Raw genomic sequence first — 18,121 nt, 5'->3', positions numbered from 1 at the left:
CAGAGACTCACAAACATCAAAAAACAGAGAATAAGTGACTGTTGAATGTCAGGCCTAAAATGGAATGCTACATCACCAAGACTCAAGGAGCATCATGAAAAGAAGGGGTAGAAAGAATGTAAAAGCCAGATGTTGGGGAGGAGTGGAACGAGGGTCTTTAGGACAGAGTGTGGCAGTCACACACATTAACTCATAAAACACATGGTTACCTGCATAAAATCTGAACAATATCAAGGTAGTCAAAGCTCTAACATGAATCAAGCAGGGGCTCATAAGGCCCCACACATTCACTGTGAGATTATGAACAGTTAGTACATTCTTGGAGAAGGGTATTATTTTCATTTTAAATATTTTTACATCTATAATAGTTTTATTTATTCTTTGAATTTTCATGCTTTCATACCATGTATTTATATCATATCCATCCATCATTACCTTCTTCCAACTCCACATAATTCTCTCCACCTCATCTCCCACCCAACTTAGTGCCATCCCGTATTTTGTTGTTGCTGTTGTTGATAACACCCTGAGTCAAAGCCTCGTTGTCCTCATGTGCTTGGGTATAGGACAACTACTGAAGCATGGGCAATTAACTAGCAGCCATTTGTGCCAAAGGAAGTGACTTTTCTCCCTTCATCAGCGATCCACTGTCAGTAGCTTCTCTAAGAAGGGTGGAGCCTTGGGATCCTCTCCAAATTCATGCTGGAATTTTGTCTGGCTTGGTATGGCGCATTTAACCACAAATGCTGTGAGCTAATGTGTGCAATACCCACACCATTCCCTGAAGTCAGCTTTTTACAGCTATCCTCTTCACCAGCCAGCTCTTAAATTCCTTCTTCCCACTCTTCTGTGTGTTCCCTATGCCCCAATGAGGGTAATACAGATGTCTCACCTAGGGTTGAACACTCAGAGTTTCTTATCTCCCATAAACAGTAATGTGTCTCTGCACTGACCCAGTTTAAAGAAAAAATCCTTTTGTGAACAAAGTGGAAAGCAACACAAATCTGTTAAGTATACACATAAATAGAGATCATTTGTCAGCATAACTATTTAATAAGAGAACAACAACAGGTTTCTCCGGAACTGATAATCTCTCCAGTTATGAACTTAATACCAGGTTTACTGTGCCAGACATGAAATTTGTTGCATGGAGCAGGCCTTGTATCAAGTCAGAAAGCAAATGGTTAGCCTCATAACTGGCATGTCATCAATGGCTCACTCAATGCTAGACACTATATGCTACAATACTGACCTGTCTGGCCAGTATCATGTATCAACAGAGATATCATTTTCTTCAGTGGTGTAGCCATTGACACACTGCTAATTTCCCAGTAAATAATTCTCCATTCATACGCATACAAGGAAAGATACTTAAACACAGTGGGCAACAAATAGATAAACAAACATGGCGCAAATTTGAGAAGAAGAGCTTCAGTATGAGAAAGAAAGGGGGATGAGAGAGCTATAGGGGAGAAATGAACAATATTCTGTATACAGAAATATTAAATTTCCAAAAATAAAAAAAAAATACAAAAAAGTCAGTAAAGACTCGTGGGACCAAAACAAGGATTGTCACTTTTGTATTTTTATTGACATTTATCAATTGTAATATTAATTGGTTTTCCATGTTACATTTCAATGAACAATGGGAATAAAATACAAGCAAATATCAGTTCTTACCTCCTAGGCTATGCTCCTGGAGACACTAGATGCATCAGTTACATATTATGTGCCTCACTAAGCACTCCTTGTAAACTAGCAAGCATTTATTTCCTTATTTCCTCTTGTAATGTAAATATGCTCAAGGAAAACTAGATTATTCCAAGTATATTAAGAAAAACTTATCCTTAAAATAATGATTTGAGGGTTTAGTAATTGTTTGGAGTTAAAATAATCATAATCTATACTGTTTTGTTAGCCTTACTAAGACTTCCTTGATAATTGGAAGACTGGTTTTGCTTCAGATTGCTATCATTTCAATTGGTTAAGTAAAGCTAAAAATCACAGAACCGAATTTTAAATTTTATCAGAGCCTCCTTGACATCTTTGTTTTTGAGGCTGTAGATGAGAGGATTACACATTGGAGTAATAACAGTATAGAACAAAGAGAAGGTCTTGTTGAGGGCTGGCACCTGGCCAGCCAATGGTACAGCATAGACCAAGATTAAAGTCCCATAAAACAAGGTCACAACTACTAGATGAGAAGAACAAGTGGAGAATGCCTTTTGCCTGCCAATAATGGAAGGTATGCGCAAGACCACTGCAAGAATCTTCCAATAAGAGGCTAAAGTTAGTCCAAAGGGGACCAGGGTTACCAGGGATGTTAGACTCATGCAGACTAGGTTAACCACATAGGGATCAGAGCAAGAAAGCTTCTGCAGAGGTTTCAAGTCACAGAAGAAATGGTCAACCTCATTTCTTCCACAGAAATTCAAGCTGGATAGCATAGCAGCCTGGAAGGCAGCTGCCACTGAGAAGCCACAAAACCATGAGACAATTGCTAGTTTCACACATAGGGTTCCATGTAATAATGTTGAATAGTGCAAGGGCCAGCAGACAGCTAAGTACCTGTCATATGACATTACTGCCAGAAGATAACACTCAGTGCTTCCCAGGGCCCCAAAAAAGTATAGCTGAATTATACAACCTACCATGGATATCATCCTATGTTCCCGCAGTAAGTCCACCAGCATCCGGGGTACAATATTGGATGTATAACAGACCTAGGCATGAAAGGTTTGCAAGAAAGAAGTACATTGGAGTCTGGAGTCCTTGATGAGTGCATACCAGTACCACAAGAAGAAGATTAGCAGAAACTGTGACTAGATAGACAATACCAAATACCAAGAAGAGCAAGGGGTTCAGTTCCTTGAGGTCTCCAAACCCTAATAGAAAAAACTCAGTTACCACCATAGTGGTATTTTCTAGCCCCACTGCAGGCATGTGCTCCTGAGAGAGTCTTAGTTTCTCCATACCAGTGTGTCAGATCAGTCAGTCACTCAGATTTCCTATGTGATCCATTTCTACTAGTGGTTAGAATGCTGCACTGATGTGCTGCTTCTTGATTTTGGTTCCTATCAGAGCCAGTAAAGTTTGCCTTTGGGAAGCTGGTTCTAGAAATCAACTGATCTGTCATCTAAGTAGAATATGAAGCAAGAATGAGGAGTCTGAATAGGAATAACAGTCTAGTGAAAATTGATTCTTAACCCTGAAGGAACAAATTATACAGTAAGCAGGTTAACACCTGTAAATCTGAAAGAGCAAGCTGATACCCTCAAATTCCCATTCAAAGGAGATGCAGAGAGACCATGATTAGAATCTGTCATTTTCACAGAAGAAATTCACAAGGAAAATTCTTGCTAAATATTGACAATTCCAAGAAATGATATCCCTCACAGCAATTCATATTTGTGTCCTTTTGAGTAAAGCATGAAATAAGGGGTGAAAGATCAAGACTGTTGCAAACAAGCGTTTTATTGATGCTATGGGACCATCCATGCTTATTTGGAACTGTCATCCCTGTTTCAGTTGCTTGAGAGAGTAGGCTGAAAAGAAAACCTAGGTGTATACCCTAAAGGAGAATAATGACTTTTATTTTAAAATATTGCCTCATAAAATGCTGGGACTTATGCTTAAGTATGAAGCCTAGAAGATGACACTTTAAACTATAGTTAGAGTCATATTACACATGCCTATGCAAAACCATGCATGCATGCACACACAGGTACACATATATCTTAATGCATTCAAGTATTCAAAGAGAAAGGGCACATATATAATCCTTGTTCTGACTTCAAATTTGGGTTTATGATGTCAGCCAAGTGGAATATTTGCTCCACAGAACTTGCCTGTCATTTGGAGATAATGACTATGGGTTAGATCACCAGACACAAATAAACAGGCTTTCCATATTTATTGGCAACAAGAGAGAAGAAATTAGTATGTTTTCTTTTTCCTTCAGCTTTTGTTAGTGGTCTGTTTCCAAGGCGTTGCTGGGATAATAATGGAGGACATGAACTTCAACGCAATACTGCCTAGGTCAAATCTCACCCTCTCTCTGCATGGCTGTGCAACCTCAGCCATGTTACTTTACCTCTCTTGACCATCAGTTGTCTCCTTTGAGAAATACATGTGATGAGAAGAGTCTGTGACACATAGCAACACCAAATAAGCAACAAATACTTTTGTTTAATGGGTAAAGTATAGAAAACAACCTAATAGACAGATTAACTAACATTACTAATCACTACATATTGAAATATGAAAGAGCAATATAAATGCACTGAAGGGAAATTATTATTTTGTACCTTGAAACTTTTATTTACATCTATTTATTTAGGGCCTACGTGTATATGAACATGTACCATGGCACATGTGTACAGATTAGAGGATATTTTGTGGAGGGCTGTTCTCTCCCTATACCATGTGAGTGCTAGGAATCAAAACCAGGTCATCTGGCTTAGCAGCAATCACACTAATCCACTAAGCCATCTCACAAACCCTGTTATTACTTCTTAAATATTACCTATTACCACTTAATTTTAACACTTAATTTAACCTCAAGATAATTTCAAATGCTATTAGTATAAACTAATGTAGCTATGTAGGGCTTTGATGAGATCATTTATATAACGTACCCACCATTTAGAAAATATTCAATAAATCAGATCTAATATCAATACTAACAATTTGCTTGTAGTTATCAAATGAACATATAGCAGACTGAATATGCACAGCCCCATGTGACTCCAACAGGCATGATCTTTCTACCACACACCTGGACAAAGTACCTTCTATAATTTACATGTGTGGGAATCTGCACATGTGTTCTGTTTTTGTACAAAGGGATTTTAGAAAAATTCTTTCTAAAAGAATTAAAAGGCCAATTCTCCACAATGCTCTTGTACCTTTTAGTTAGCCTTTCTCCTCCACATCTATTCAGTTCCTCACCACACACAAGCTGTGGGCACCCACACTGCTTTCTTTGTTCTTTTGGCTCCCACTCTTGTCCAGCTCCTGACCCTGGCTTCAACTTCCTCTTTGAGGGGGAACTCGTGGTTTTCATTGGATGTTCTCAGTACAGACTCCTTCTCCCTCCTCAAAAGCTTTGGCTGAGTCTCATTCTCCAGGGTTTCTTCAAAACTGAGAGCATCATTAACCATTTCTTTCAACAAAGTACATTCTGTTCCTACTTTCCCTGCTTTCTGAACTCTTATTTTTGGCTTGCAGCACATGTCAAAAACACCATATAATATTAATATATTAAATTTAATTTGAATATTTTTCTAATGTATGATCCATGAAAGCAGAGATATCTCCCTTTTATTCACCAATGAATCCCTATTTCTTAAAATATTGCCTAGTAGAGAGAATGTTTCCTTAATAATTTGCTAAGGTAGTATGGCAGGTTGAATAGGATGTTGTCTCTTAAGTGAAACAGAACTGTGTTCATTTCTCAGTAACATTCCCAGATGAGACCTTGGAACACTTACGTGTGCTTTCACCTGTTAGCAAAGAAGCTTCACAGAACCTCTTAGATGTCTCCAAATATCCACTTCCTCTTCTAGATCATGGGTTTAAAAAGTGTTTTCTTTTTCTTAAAAGCCAGAAAGTAACATTTTAAGATTTGGAGCCAACCTTTGTATTTGCTACAAGTATTTCTTGCTATAATATTGAAGAAACAGCATAGATAATACAGAAAGGAAGGGGAGTTCTTATGTTCCACTAAAACATTATTTACAGGCTGGCCAGATGGCTCAGCAGGTAAAGGTGCTCAGTTCTAAACTTGACAATTTGAATTAAACCCCAGAACCTACATGGTAGAAAAAGAGAACAGACTACTACAAGTGTTCCTCCGAGTTATATACACACTAAATGAATGTTAATTTTTGTTAAAACAAAGCTTAGAAATTTAAAATAATCTTAGACCTTATAGCTGCTTATAGATATCACTACCTATCAGAAGTCCACATTCACCTTTGCAGTTGAATTGAACTAATAGATATTAACAAGATGAAATATATAGCTTCTAGGCTATTTCAAAAAAAGCAAATGTCCAAATCATTAAATTCCCCTTTTCATCCTTTCTACTGAGTGGGATAGAGACCTAGAATTGGGAGTCTTATCATGGAGATAAATATATTCATAATTTTTTTTCTGTTACTAAATATTCTGAGTCCTTTGTTACAATATCCTAACCTTAAGTTTGCTAATACATACATTTAAACTAACCCCTCAGAGATATTATGATTAATTAGCACAGTAGTCCATGCAAAACACTTAGTATCATAGTTAGTACAATGTAAATAGATTTCAGTATGATTTTATTATTGCTAACTTCATCCTTCCCATTCCCTTCTTGTCTGTGATATATGTCCTGCATAGTGTCATTCAATCAATAGGTAGGAGTCTACATACATGCTGATGGTCCCATAAGATTATACTATCTAACAATGCTGTAGTTATCTTAGTTTATGTGAGCTTACTTTATGATATGACACAATGGTAGAATCACCCAATGATGCAGTAACCAGCAGAATATATGAACATTATTAAAGAGTGTGACTTCTAGCTTACCCACACCAGTTATGATTATATAGGTCCAAATACCTCTGGGAAGGCTCCAACAACTCACTTTCTTCTTGGACTCAACAACTTTCTCCCCTCACATAAAAAGAGAAATTAAACCAAACCACCCAGGTTTTCATTTGATCATGAAATTTAAATAACATACTTGATTGAATATAACTTTTTACATTCTTAACAAGTTAGACAAGCAATCACTTTTCAAACTTGAATTTACAAGGCTGGAATGTTTGGCAATATTTTCAGATATTTCTGGTTATTGCAACCTGAATGAGCACTACTGGAGGCATCTAGGGATAGAGGCCAGAGATCTTGCTCAGTACTCTACAATACACACAGAACAGTCCCCACAGCACATAATTTTCCAGTATAAAGTATAAGTAGTGTTGCTTTCAAATCCCTACAGGTACACAGACAAGGAAAATTTCCAATTTCCATATAGATGTTTCTGGCAAATCAATCTGTTATTAATCTGCTTGAGGTTGAAGAATCATTCTGGTTCTATTTTCTTGCTACTTCTTTCAAATTCTTTCTTACAAAATGTATAAGAGAAAGGTCTACCTATCAGGTAACTTGAATCTTAGTAAGAATGTGATCATTTTCTTCTCTGAGATTCCAGTGCATAGCAGAAAAGAAAACTTAAGACATTGATGCTGTGGTTTTGTTCCTGGTTCTAGTTAATACTTTGCCACTTAGTAGCTGAATACCTACTTATATGCTTATTGAAGACTGGGATTCCTGGCCATAGCCATTTTTGTTGAAGTTACATTTTACAAACATATTTTTGTTAAGACCTTTAATAGAAGGATCAAGGGAAAATTTTTGAGTATAAAAATATGTTTGGTGTTAGGATAAATGCTGTAGCAAAGTGGATCTGAATATGCATTCCAGAAACAAAGGTAGGTGGTAAACACCTGATTATTAAGAACTTGTCCATTTATATTTTAATATGTGATAGTGTATATTAAACCAGGATCATGCCCAGTTGGAAGCCACTGATGATGCTCAAAGAATGATGCAAGAGTTTAATTTTAAACTGTCAATATTTACAAGGTTAGAGAAAGTATACAGTGTGTACATTTGTTTGAACTCAAGCTGAAAAAAAACATCCAGATGTCAACTTAAAAACATGTAGGGAAGGGGGCAGAGGAAAGTACAAAGTTGAAATAGCCAGGTTACTGCTGAATCCCCTTTGTGTTTGAAAAACACAGAAAGAGGAAAAACCCCAGTCACATCGAGATGTGATTTAAATGCAGCAGCAAGTCTTACTGCACAAGACTGGTTCTCTCATCCTGCCAGCTAGATTCTAAGGGGTTTTTTTTCCCCTGTTCAAGAAGTTCTTCACGCTCCCTCAGCCTTTCTTTCAAACCAACAGCTATTTTTTCCCCTTTTATCAAATAATGACTCTCTTAGTCATCGCTGCAGGTTTCCTGGACTTGTACAACCTGCTTATGACTCAACCTGCTTTTAGTGAGTGGGCCTCTCGATACAATCCACGATTATCAGGCAGAACTTTGAAAAATATATTTAAAAGAAAAGTTTTAAAACAGAGTTCTGGAGTAGCATATGCATGTGTGAGCATGCGTGCATATACCTGCCTATGCACACACAGCATTTGTATTCATGGAGAAGTTATCTTCCTATGCTATGGGAGGACTATGGAAAAATGGACAAATCTGTCATGCAAATTGATCTTATTTTTTGTTATTGATGGCAAATGTGAAACTGGTGTGTGTGTTTGATTACCCAAGGATGGAATTTAAGAAGCACGTATACCACCCCCCACACACACACACACCACAGGGAGGGAGAGAGAAACAGAGAGAAAGAGACAGGGACAGAGTGAGCAGATGGTGGAAGTGTACATGACATGGGGAAAAGTACATGACATCCATCAGCCTGATCCTACACTCACACTGACGTCAAGGAACACAAGCCTAAAATAGAAATGACAGGCAACAAAATGGTTCATATTCACCCCGATTGGTTTGCAGAACATAGACCTCCCATGAGTTCTAATCTGGTAAACATCAACCTGTTCCCTAGAATTCTGGCCTTCCCCTTGATCCTTTCTTATTAGAAAACAACTTATCTACACCTTGAATCAAGGGAAGAGATCTTCCCTTAAGTCTTTTCTTAGAACCAATCTACAAATACTGTTTTAGCACTCATGTTGGTTTTTTAGTAGTTGTGTGGCCTTGAGTGATATTGGTACCCCCTCTCAGATACAGTTTCTTTAGCACTAAACTAAAAATAATGCCATCTCTTTTATGCAAGCACAAAATGAATGGTGAGGTTTATGTGAGTTATCATTGTCATGTTATTGAAAGTAATTTACAAAATTCAGTAAAATAGTCATAAGTTATTAATGTTACTATTTTCTTTTTCATTTAATTAATCTTGTATGAGGGAGTACACATATCACCTGTGTGGTAGTCAGAATGACAACTTGAATTCTGGATATGTAATTAAAGCCATCAGGCTCTGTAACAAGCCTTTACCTGCTCACTCACCTTCTGAGAGAGAGATAGAAGACCTATTCTGCACCAGATAAGCTATAATTATTAGAAATAAATCAAAATTAGAATCTCTTTAAATTCTAACTGCTTTCTGGCCTTCTCTTTGATATGGTACAGCTTAGACCTGCTTTTTTCTTGGTGTAGCCTTTGCAATCATTGAAGAAAGCTAGTGCTGTCCTACTCACCCCCCAAATACTAATACTATTATTAAATAGTGGGAAATTATAACACAAGTAGACTCATACCTCTGTTCTCAACATTGTTTATGTGACTGACCGATGTCTATTGCTCCCTTTGAAGGTTCTTAACTCATGTAAATGGTCTTTGTTGAGTCTGGAAAAGTGAAAGAAAATCTTTGAATTTGTTCTTGGACTCCCAGTGTCAGGCAACACTTAATTCCCTTTTGATTTGCTCTTGAATAAGTGTATGAAAATCTGTCATAGATGTATTTCCTAAGCATAATGGCCTGACTCCCCACAATCTGTCCCATGGTGAGTATCTGATAAAGCTCAAGACCCAGATTCATGAATCCAGCCTGTATTGACAGGGTACCTGGTTTTTGTTTCTGTTTTCTTATAAATCTTCAGGAGGCACTGTCAGCAACTGATGCATACACACACACACACACACACACACACACACACACACACACACATATATATATATATATATATATATATATATATATATATATATATATATATCACACACACCTGCCTTTTTAAATTAATGTCAAGGATGGAGCCCACAGACAGTTAGACAGCTTTATTCTAATTTCTTTTTTAAGACAAACTAGTGGGTTGACCACATATTTGCTTATTAAGTTGTAGCTTTAAATTCATATCAAATAACTTTTTTAATGAATACGGAAAAATGCATTATCCAAAGTCAAAGAAATCTGCTGTTGTGTTAACTAGAGAAAACAGTTTTCTGTCTCTGTTCTCTATTATTGTTCTTGTTGTTTAGTTTGCTATTTTGTCTTTGTGGGGCTGTTTGTCTGCTTTATTGTTTTAATGAAGCTCACTTTACCCCCTCTCCATGACACTGCTGAGCAGAGCAAACAGAGGAGACCTTGACCTGTTTAAGCTGCAGAGTTTTGTCAGAGGGGCCTCAGTTCCAGTTCTCTTTATATGTCAATCTGGTCTTTGCCAGCTTGTAAACAAATCTCTCCCTTTGAAAAAAACTTAACTATTTAAGGTTAAAGAAAACAGAAAAATCTGACTAGGAGGGGATTGTGTATATATGATAGAGACACTGTATACAACATTATAAATCGCCAGCCCCATGAATGTGCTTATATTGGTCATACTGTTAGCTAATCCTAAGACATTCTGTGTACACTCAGTAAACATTATAAGGAAGGATAATATTGAAGAAGAAAAGAAAGAAGGGAGGGAAGGAAGGAGGGAAGGCATTAGGAAGGGAGTTTCTAGGTAAATTATCTAAAGTATAAAACATTTATGATTTTCAGGTCTATAAGTGACTGCTAATGTTTCTACATTTACACGATTTCTCTGGAGCAGTCAGCATTCCAGTTTAAGTGTTGATTGTGTAAAGGTATCTTATGGATCTCTCTGCCTTCAATTTTTTCCTCCAGTAGAGTCATAGACACACCCTGGCATGTAACTCACAGAAAGTTTCCAGACTCCACATTCTCATTCGCTATTCTCACCTGAGCCATCAGCATGCTCTTCAGGAAATTTGACTGAATTAATTTAGTCTCCAGAGCAGCCAAACAAATGATTAGTTTTCAAAAGAAAGAGAATTCAATCAACTTAGATATATTCCCTTTTCCCTGATTCCTTGAATATTCATGATACATAGATAAATCTCTGGATATAACAGTCTCTCTACTTTATTTCAAGATAGGAAAAAAATTGTTGAAAATATCCTATTAGGCAAGGCTCAACAAAAACAAGAAAGCTTACTATACTCTTCCTGGTTGAGAAAAAACTGAAATAGATCCTTCTGTAACTCAAATTATGAAAATTATCAAGGGCTTTCCTGCATTCAATTTATATTTGGGACCATTTTCTATACCTTCTACAGTTGATGCTTTGGCTATGGTAACAGAATATATGGGTGACCTCTATGGGTAACACCTCTACAGCTCTAAAGGAGGCAGTCTTGGAGCTCCAATATTCAGTGACACATTTCAACACATTTTTCTGGAATAACTCAAGAAATGTTGACATGGATCTATTGAGAGTAACTGTTTAAGTAGGGAACAAATTGAAAAATGTTGACAGTCTCCCTTTCAGAGATCTGGAATTTCTTGTGAGATTCTCTATAGATAATTCTTTCATAAAATTGCAATCTTCTTCCATAATTCTGCAATGTTGTTATCACATCATTATTACTGTAGTGGAAGAGAAAACGGTGTGACAGTCACAGCAATGGCAGCTGTTAACATCTGTTGCACTCTTACAATTTTGTGCACCTTTTGATAAAGGCTTTGGTCATTGGCTTATTCATAAATTATTTTATCTTGGAGATAATTATGTTAAATAAGAATTGATAATATATTTATGTTTCAGATGGTAAAACTAAGGTATAAAAAAGTTAAGCAATATTTCCTTAGGTGAGTTTTATTTAAATGGAGAATTGACTCAAAAATATAGCCTATGCTTTAGCCCATTCTGACAATTCTAGCACACAAATTATCCATGGTGGAAGCTAAGGTTGGAAACCAAGAACTTGGCCAGGTTAAAGTCAGAGCAGCTCCACCTCTACAAAACTGTCATTCTACAGAGATGCACTTCAAACTTCTTTCCATTTATGACAAGTAAAAATTGATATTTTAAATCTTAAAGAAAGCATGCTATTAATATGTAAAACATTTGACATGAAAATGTTTGCCAGTGGTTGTTACATTTTGAAATATAAAAGTAATATAGTTATAACTCATAATATTACTGCAAGAATTAGGCTAGTTCTTCATAACTGTAAACACTGTGCTCTTTTGTCATATTATTAAAATCAAGATACTTTTGGTTTTGAATTAGGTATCCAGACTGATGTTCTAAATTAGTAACAATGTTAAGATTAATGCTTTGTTCTTTAAAATATTCATATAGTTCATGCAAAAGCACAATTGTTGGCAGAAAAATAATTGGCTTAATTAAGGAAAATAATAGAAAGGAAACAAACTTTTATTGACTATTTACATTATGCTATATTAGGTATATTATCTCATAAGAGTAATGCATAGTTCATGTGATTGTTCTGAGGACTAATTGAGCCCATTTACGTGAGCATACTCACCAGAAGTCAGAGAAAGGCCACTAGCATTATGGATCCCAGATCATGTTCCAAGTCCTCTGTCATCCTGTAGGTTATTTCCTTGAATCTTCACAACATTCCTGAACACATGGATATCTATATTTTATACATAAGAAGACTAAGGAATAGGTAATAGTTTGATGACTCAAAGAGAGATGGAGTTAACTGAACCTACATGAATGTTTTTCATTTAAGTTAAGAATAGTAAAAGCCTTTAAAAATAGTGTGAGAGAGAGAGAGAGAGAGAGTAACTATAGATCATTACTTACCAAGAAGACTACATGAAGGTCAATAAATAACTCTTTTTTCATCATCACTCAGCATTTTGTTTGAGATAGTCTTTTTATTGAAACACAGTCTCGTTGTTATTTGCAACTTTAAATTCTAAACTACCTGGTCAGTGTTTTTCCAAATATTTTCTTGTCTTTCCTGCTATTTTCCTCCTATTTTTTTTTTTGTCTTTTCTCCCAGTAGATGACTATGGTGCCAGGCTTTCTGTAGGTTCTAAGGATTTGAACTCATGTCCCAAGCTTGTGCATCTGATGCTTTATCCACTGATCCATCATCCCAGTACACAAAGCCATTTAAAGAACTTTTTCATATGGAGAGAGGGAAAACAGTATGCCAATATTTACTCATTCATTTATTCATTCATTCAACCACTACACCTTTAGTTATACCCTATGCCAGTTACTGAACTAAAGTCTTCCAATACATTATTTTAGCAAATCTTTGCAGCAGTCCTAGAAGAAGGGAACCAAGATCATTCCCATTTTACAGATGAGAAAATGAGGCTAGCATCATAAAGCTAGGAAGTGAATCTAGATTTATAATTTTTCCTTCAAAGTCTATATTTCTTCTAAAATATGCCATGTCCAGAAGGCAAATTATGTCCCTCTATAAACAATGATACTTACTTTGCATCAAAAGGATTGGCCTCCAGCACTGAGGCTCTATATTAGGTGGATTGGTGTCATTAGCATAGTAGAAACACATATACACTCATGCCTTGTAACCTGGAGGGAAGAAAGGATGTCTCAGTGAATGAAAAATATAGAAACAGATATACACAGAAGGAGACAGACACACATCTTTAACAATTTGGATCACCCTAGAGGTTAAAAGGACCAGAAAAAAGCCATCATATTAGGAGTTTGTTCTGAAGTAGTTTTTAACTACCTAGTTCATCTCATACTAAAATGCATCAATGACAACCTAAAGTCAACATTGCCTTGTGTACATTGCTAGCATTAGACCAACATAAGGCCTCCTATATTGAAACCCATTTCTGATTCTAGAAGTAGGATTTCTTCCGTTAAACAAAGGAAAACACTAAAGGGACTTGACAAGTCTTATAAGATTATTTTCAAGTCAGAAATCACCTCCACAATTGGTTCTGTCATTCACTCTTCTATTCAGGCCCACTGATGCATAGATCAATGACCATACCTGTTGGCAGGCAACACCCCAGCTTACTTCTTTTCTTAGGGTTAGTTATTACTAATTCCTGGCTGTAGCTAGTCCCATACCCTCCACTTTTGATGCAGTTCCTAATATTCTTCCAGACAAAGAGATGATTTTTTGAATTCAATCCTGATTGTGCAAGCTTACCTTTCTTTTTATTAGAAAATGTTCCATTGTCTTTTCTCTATAAGGTGATCTTCCATAGCATATAAGGATAACAGAGCTGGAAGTCAGGGGTTTCAAGAAATATAGCACGGTTATGCTGAAGAGTACTCTGGGGGTTGGTTAGCCCAAAAGAAACAGGTAATGTTAATGAGGCCTAGACAGAGGTTTTGAGCTCTTTGGGACCAATTGTAACATTGTATAGGGAAATATGTGCCACATTTGAAACTTCTGTGTGGTCACCTCACAAGCACTGTTACTGGGTCACAAATGTGAATTGGCCCAAAGCATAGGAGAGTTCTAAGCCAATTCTATAATGCACCAGATCCAGAGGGAAACTAGCTATAGTCACTGTACCAAGGTAACCAGGTAGAATCCTGAAAAATCTAAGCAATCACTTTATCCTTCTGAGTTGCTGTTTTATCATCTTTTAAAAGGTCAGTAAGCTGGGTGGAGAGTTGCTGAAGCAGGAAGCAGAGACTCTTGTTGAATAGGTATTTTCTGCAAAGCACTCTACTTAGTAATTCTCTTATATTTCACTTTACCCTCTAATATCTTCCAGTTAAGAACTGTTATTGAAATAATAATGTACAATGTAAGTGAGTGTCTTGCTCATTGCACACTTAATAAATGTCATCTCACATTCTTTCCAAATTTCAAAGAAGATATGAATCCCCACTCACCCTAGTGCTTTCTAATTCACTCTGAAGAAGATTGTAGCAATCATTTTTTAGAATGAATCAGAGAATGTTGAGATAGAAGGGACCTCAGAAATTGCTTATATATAATATTTCAATGAATAGAGCAAAAAAAAAAACTTGCTCAAAACTGGGTTCTACAGAAAGAACAGATCCAGAACCAAAGCATCCTCCTACCCATATGTATGTGTTATAATATCTCTTTATGGTCAATCTCATAAAAAACCTTGGCCAGCCCTGAATTAATAAAAGTAAAGGGCTCTTTGTGGTGGCAATTTATAAAAACACTTTGGTGGTCTGGCAGAAACACTTCCTGGGAACTTTAGAGCATTGGTTTGGGACATAGAAGAGAGTTAGGGGAAAACTGGAAGCTAGAACCCAGAGGAACGTTAGGATTAGTGCAGCTAGAAACAAAACCAGAATCATAGGTTCTCAGGAGATTAGAGAACTCCACAGGATTTTGTGATATCTGTAGGGTGTGGAAGTGCACTACTCTCCCCTAGAATCTAGTTTCCAAATCATTGCCAGCCCTAGGTTCCCAGAGTCCTCTATCAAACAGTATAGCTTGGTAAGAAAAATTTCTAGTATTCATAGAAAACACTATTATCGTATCACTAAAGTAACATAGTTGTCTTCTAAACACTAATCTTTATATCTATTTAATGATTTAATCACATCACAAATGCCTCAGCTCTGAATAGTATTATATTTGTGATTAACATCAATTTTGAAGCAACATAAACCTTTAGACCATAACAGGTAACTTTAAATACAACTCGAAGTCAAATACAGATTAAAGATAGATCAGAGAACATAGATCCTAAATTACATCTGCCCCAAGCTCCACTCGGGGTGGGAATGGAGCCGGTAGCAGTTTAAGCTGTGTTGTACTAGTTTGCTTCACCTTTCAGAGCAACATCATTACAGATGTCATATCTTTTTGCTGAGGTCTTAACACTCTAGACATGGAATCATAATTTCTTTGGTCCCTTAGCCTTCTCTCTGAAGTTATCCAAGCAGATTTAATGACCATGTCCGTTTTGCTGATGAAGCCTATAGGGGAGAGGTAATATATTTCAGACCCATAAGGTTAACTTCTGTCAGAGAAAGTTCATGAACCTGGTTTGCATCAACTTTGCTGCCAGTGCTTTAAAAATTACACCAATGTCACCCCAGGACACATGAAACCACAGTAAAGCCTTATTCTGACTTTACCTTTTCCAAGTAATTTTCCAAGAATTTGCTCCCCCTTGCTGTCAGCACGCTTTACTTGTTTTCTATTTGTTTACTCCAAGCCACTTTCTCTATGCCCAAACATAGAGATACTATTGTCTCCTTTGATCTTCAATATATTGTCAGAAGTCTTACAGATAATAAATGGTAGATGTAAGAGTACAACTCAGGCCCGCTGAGCCTTAATATCCCTGCTCTTTTTTGCAACATTTCACTGTTGGAGCTTATTTGGCAAACCAATCTGCTATCAAACCAATATCATGCAAACACTAATTAAAGGAATCTGACAAGGCTCTATTTGCTTTGATATTTCAGTCTTACCAGGATGTGACACAAGAATTTAGCACTGGTTTTCTAACTAAATTACATTGCTAAGACATTGGGCACAAATATAATGCTATAGAATAAGTAACTATTGCACAATGAAATGTTTGCGTATAAATAGGAAGTGCTAAATAGACTGCATAAAAGTGGCAAGAGGGAGTCTTTAAAAAAGAAACCATGTTGGCTATACTTGTCTAGGAAGAAATCAAAGTGGAGGTTGCCTGGTTGGAAGGAATTGGGAATTCCATCTGTATTGGGACCAGCAGGACCTTCTATTCATGGAAGTTAGTACGCATAGAGACAAAGCTTTCAGTACTCCATGAGTGGGAACAATTAAAAGATTAGCTTCATTTCAACAGACAATAGTAGTTAGAGAAGTATTAGAAATAGCATATTAGTTTGAAATTGTTGGTTATCTCTGACACAGGAAGGAGCCATTTGTATTCCCCTAGATGCTATTTTCTACATATCTACATGTGATATCTAAGAAAACAGTGAGTGACAGGGATTCCTTGTCAATCTCCTCAGCTTCTGTTCTCCTATAACATCGAACCCTTAAGAAGCTGGTAGTGAAGGAGTCAGTAAATCTTACTTCTGTGGTATAAGGAGAGCTCAACCACTTCTTGGGAGGAGTAAAAACAAAATTTATCTCTCTCTGAAAGGAAGCTCTTTTGTACCTGCGGTGCCTTAAAAATCCACTGCTCTTAGGGGAAAGAATATAAGCAAAATCTTCCATGACAGCAGGAGGGACAGGGGAGTTTTGTAGGCTCAGGAGCCTACAAATGTATGAAATATAAATTTGCAGTTGCTGAAGGAGGGATAGGACATTCCAGTCACAGGATAGGACATTCCTGTCCCAAATCAAGCAGAGAGAAAAGTCAGTTTCTTGCCATAGTGAGCTCTAGCATAAATATTAGGAAGTACCATTTCTAAAGCACAGGTCCATGGGGCTTGCATATGATTGAGATTAAAACATGGGAATAGAGAACACGCCATATTCTTTTGACCTGCCTAGTGTTGAGGCCTAAGCTGGCCCACTTTGGGCGGCCAAAAAATGTTAGGAACCATACTAGTCCCTGTTCAGGCGCCAAAAATGTCGCAGCCCTAGCAAAATGTTGAGGCCCGGGCTACCCCGAGTTTGGGGGCCACTGTATCCTGGTCCAAGCTGCCGCTCTGGTCCAAGGGTCGGGGTTCAGCAAGAGAGAGAGAGTGAGGGCAGTCGCGAGGAATGGAGACCAGACAGAGTGTGTTTCAATCCTGTTTATTCTTCAGTCTCTCTTCCTCTAAGTATCTGATTCTCCCTCTATAGTCTGATTCTCTGATCTGCCTCTGCCTTTTATATGTCTCACTTCTAAGCCATGCCTCTAAGTCACACCTTTAATCATGCCCTTAGGTCTTGTCTCTAAATCTGATCTCTACACTTCTAAGTCACTCTCTTAAGTTACACACCTTTAATCTCACACACCCAAGGTATCTAAACCAAGATTATCGGAGTGTGCTCAGCTGTTGTAGGCTATTGTAATCCAAGTCTCATGTCAGGGTATATGGCTCAAGATGGCTGCAAAGCTGATAGCCGCTTTCTGCTAAAAGTCGGCCCCCAACAGCCTAGTGTCAAATAACAAACCCCATTTTACTGCTGGATGAGAAGCAAGACCACAGAGAGAGACTCCCCTCTGTGATCTACATATGCAAGGTCAGGCAAAAGATGAGGGAGAAGATGAAAAACACTCCAAAATTACAATTTTCACTATAAGCCTATGGTTGGGGGGTACAATTACTAGAAGAATTCAAAACTGATGGTAAGGTAGTAAAAACCACAATTCCTGCTTATGTCCTGAGTGGACTGACTTAATT

At 37.1% G+C, this 18,121-nt stretch overlaps 1 pseudogene across 1 annotated transcript; it reads right to left on the bottom strand.

Annotated features, from left to right (window-relative positions):
* Nucleotides 1-1,567: 1,567 nt before the first annotated feature.
* On the bottom strand, nucleotides 1,568-13,959 carry LOC117694097 (olfactory receptor 10C1-like; annotated as a pseudogene). The gene is made up of 4 exons (XR_013105878.1): nucleotides 13,836-13,959; nucleotides 13,304-13,402; nucleotides 12,369-12,482; nucleotides 1,568-3,208 (listed from the first exon to the last, which is right to left on the bottom strand). The product of XR_013105878.1 is annotated as an olfactory receptor 10C1-like (transcript).
* Between the last annotated feature and the right edge of the window lie 4,162 nt (nucleotides 13,960-18,121).

Source organism: Arvicanthis niloticus, chromosome X (assembly GCF_011762505.2).
Source record: "Arvicanthis niloticus isolate mArvNil1 chromosome X, mArvNil1.pat.X, whole genome shotgun sequence".
In the NCBI taxonomy this organism is placed as follows: domain Eukaryota; kingdom Metazoa; phylum Chordata; class Mammalia; order Rodentia; family Muridae; genus Arvicanthis; species Arvicanthis niloticus.
The sequence above is the reverse complement of the archived record's forward strand: the minus strand, read 5'-3'. Positions and strand labels throughout refer to the sequence as shown.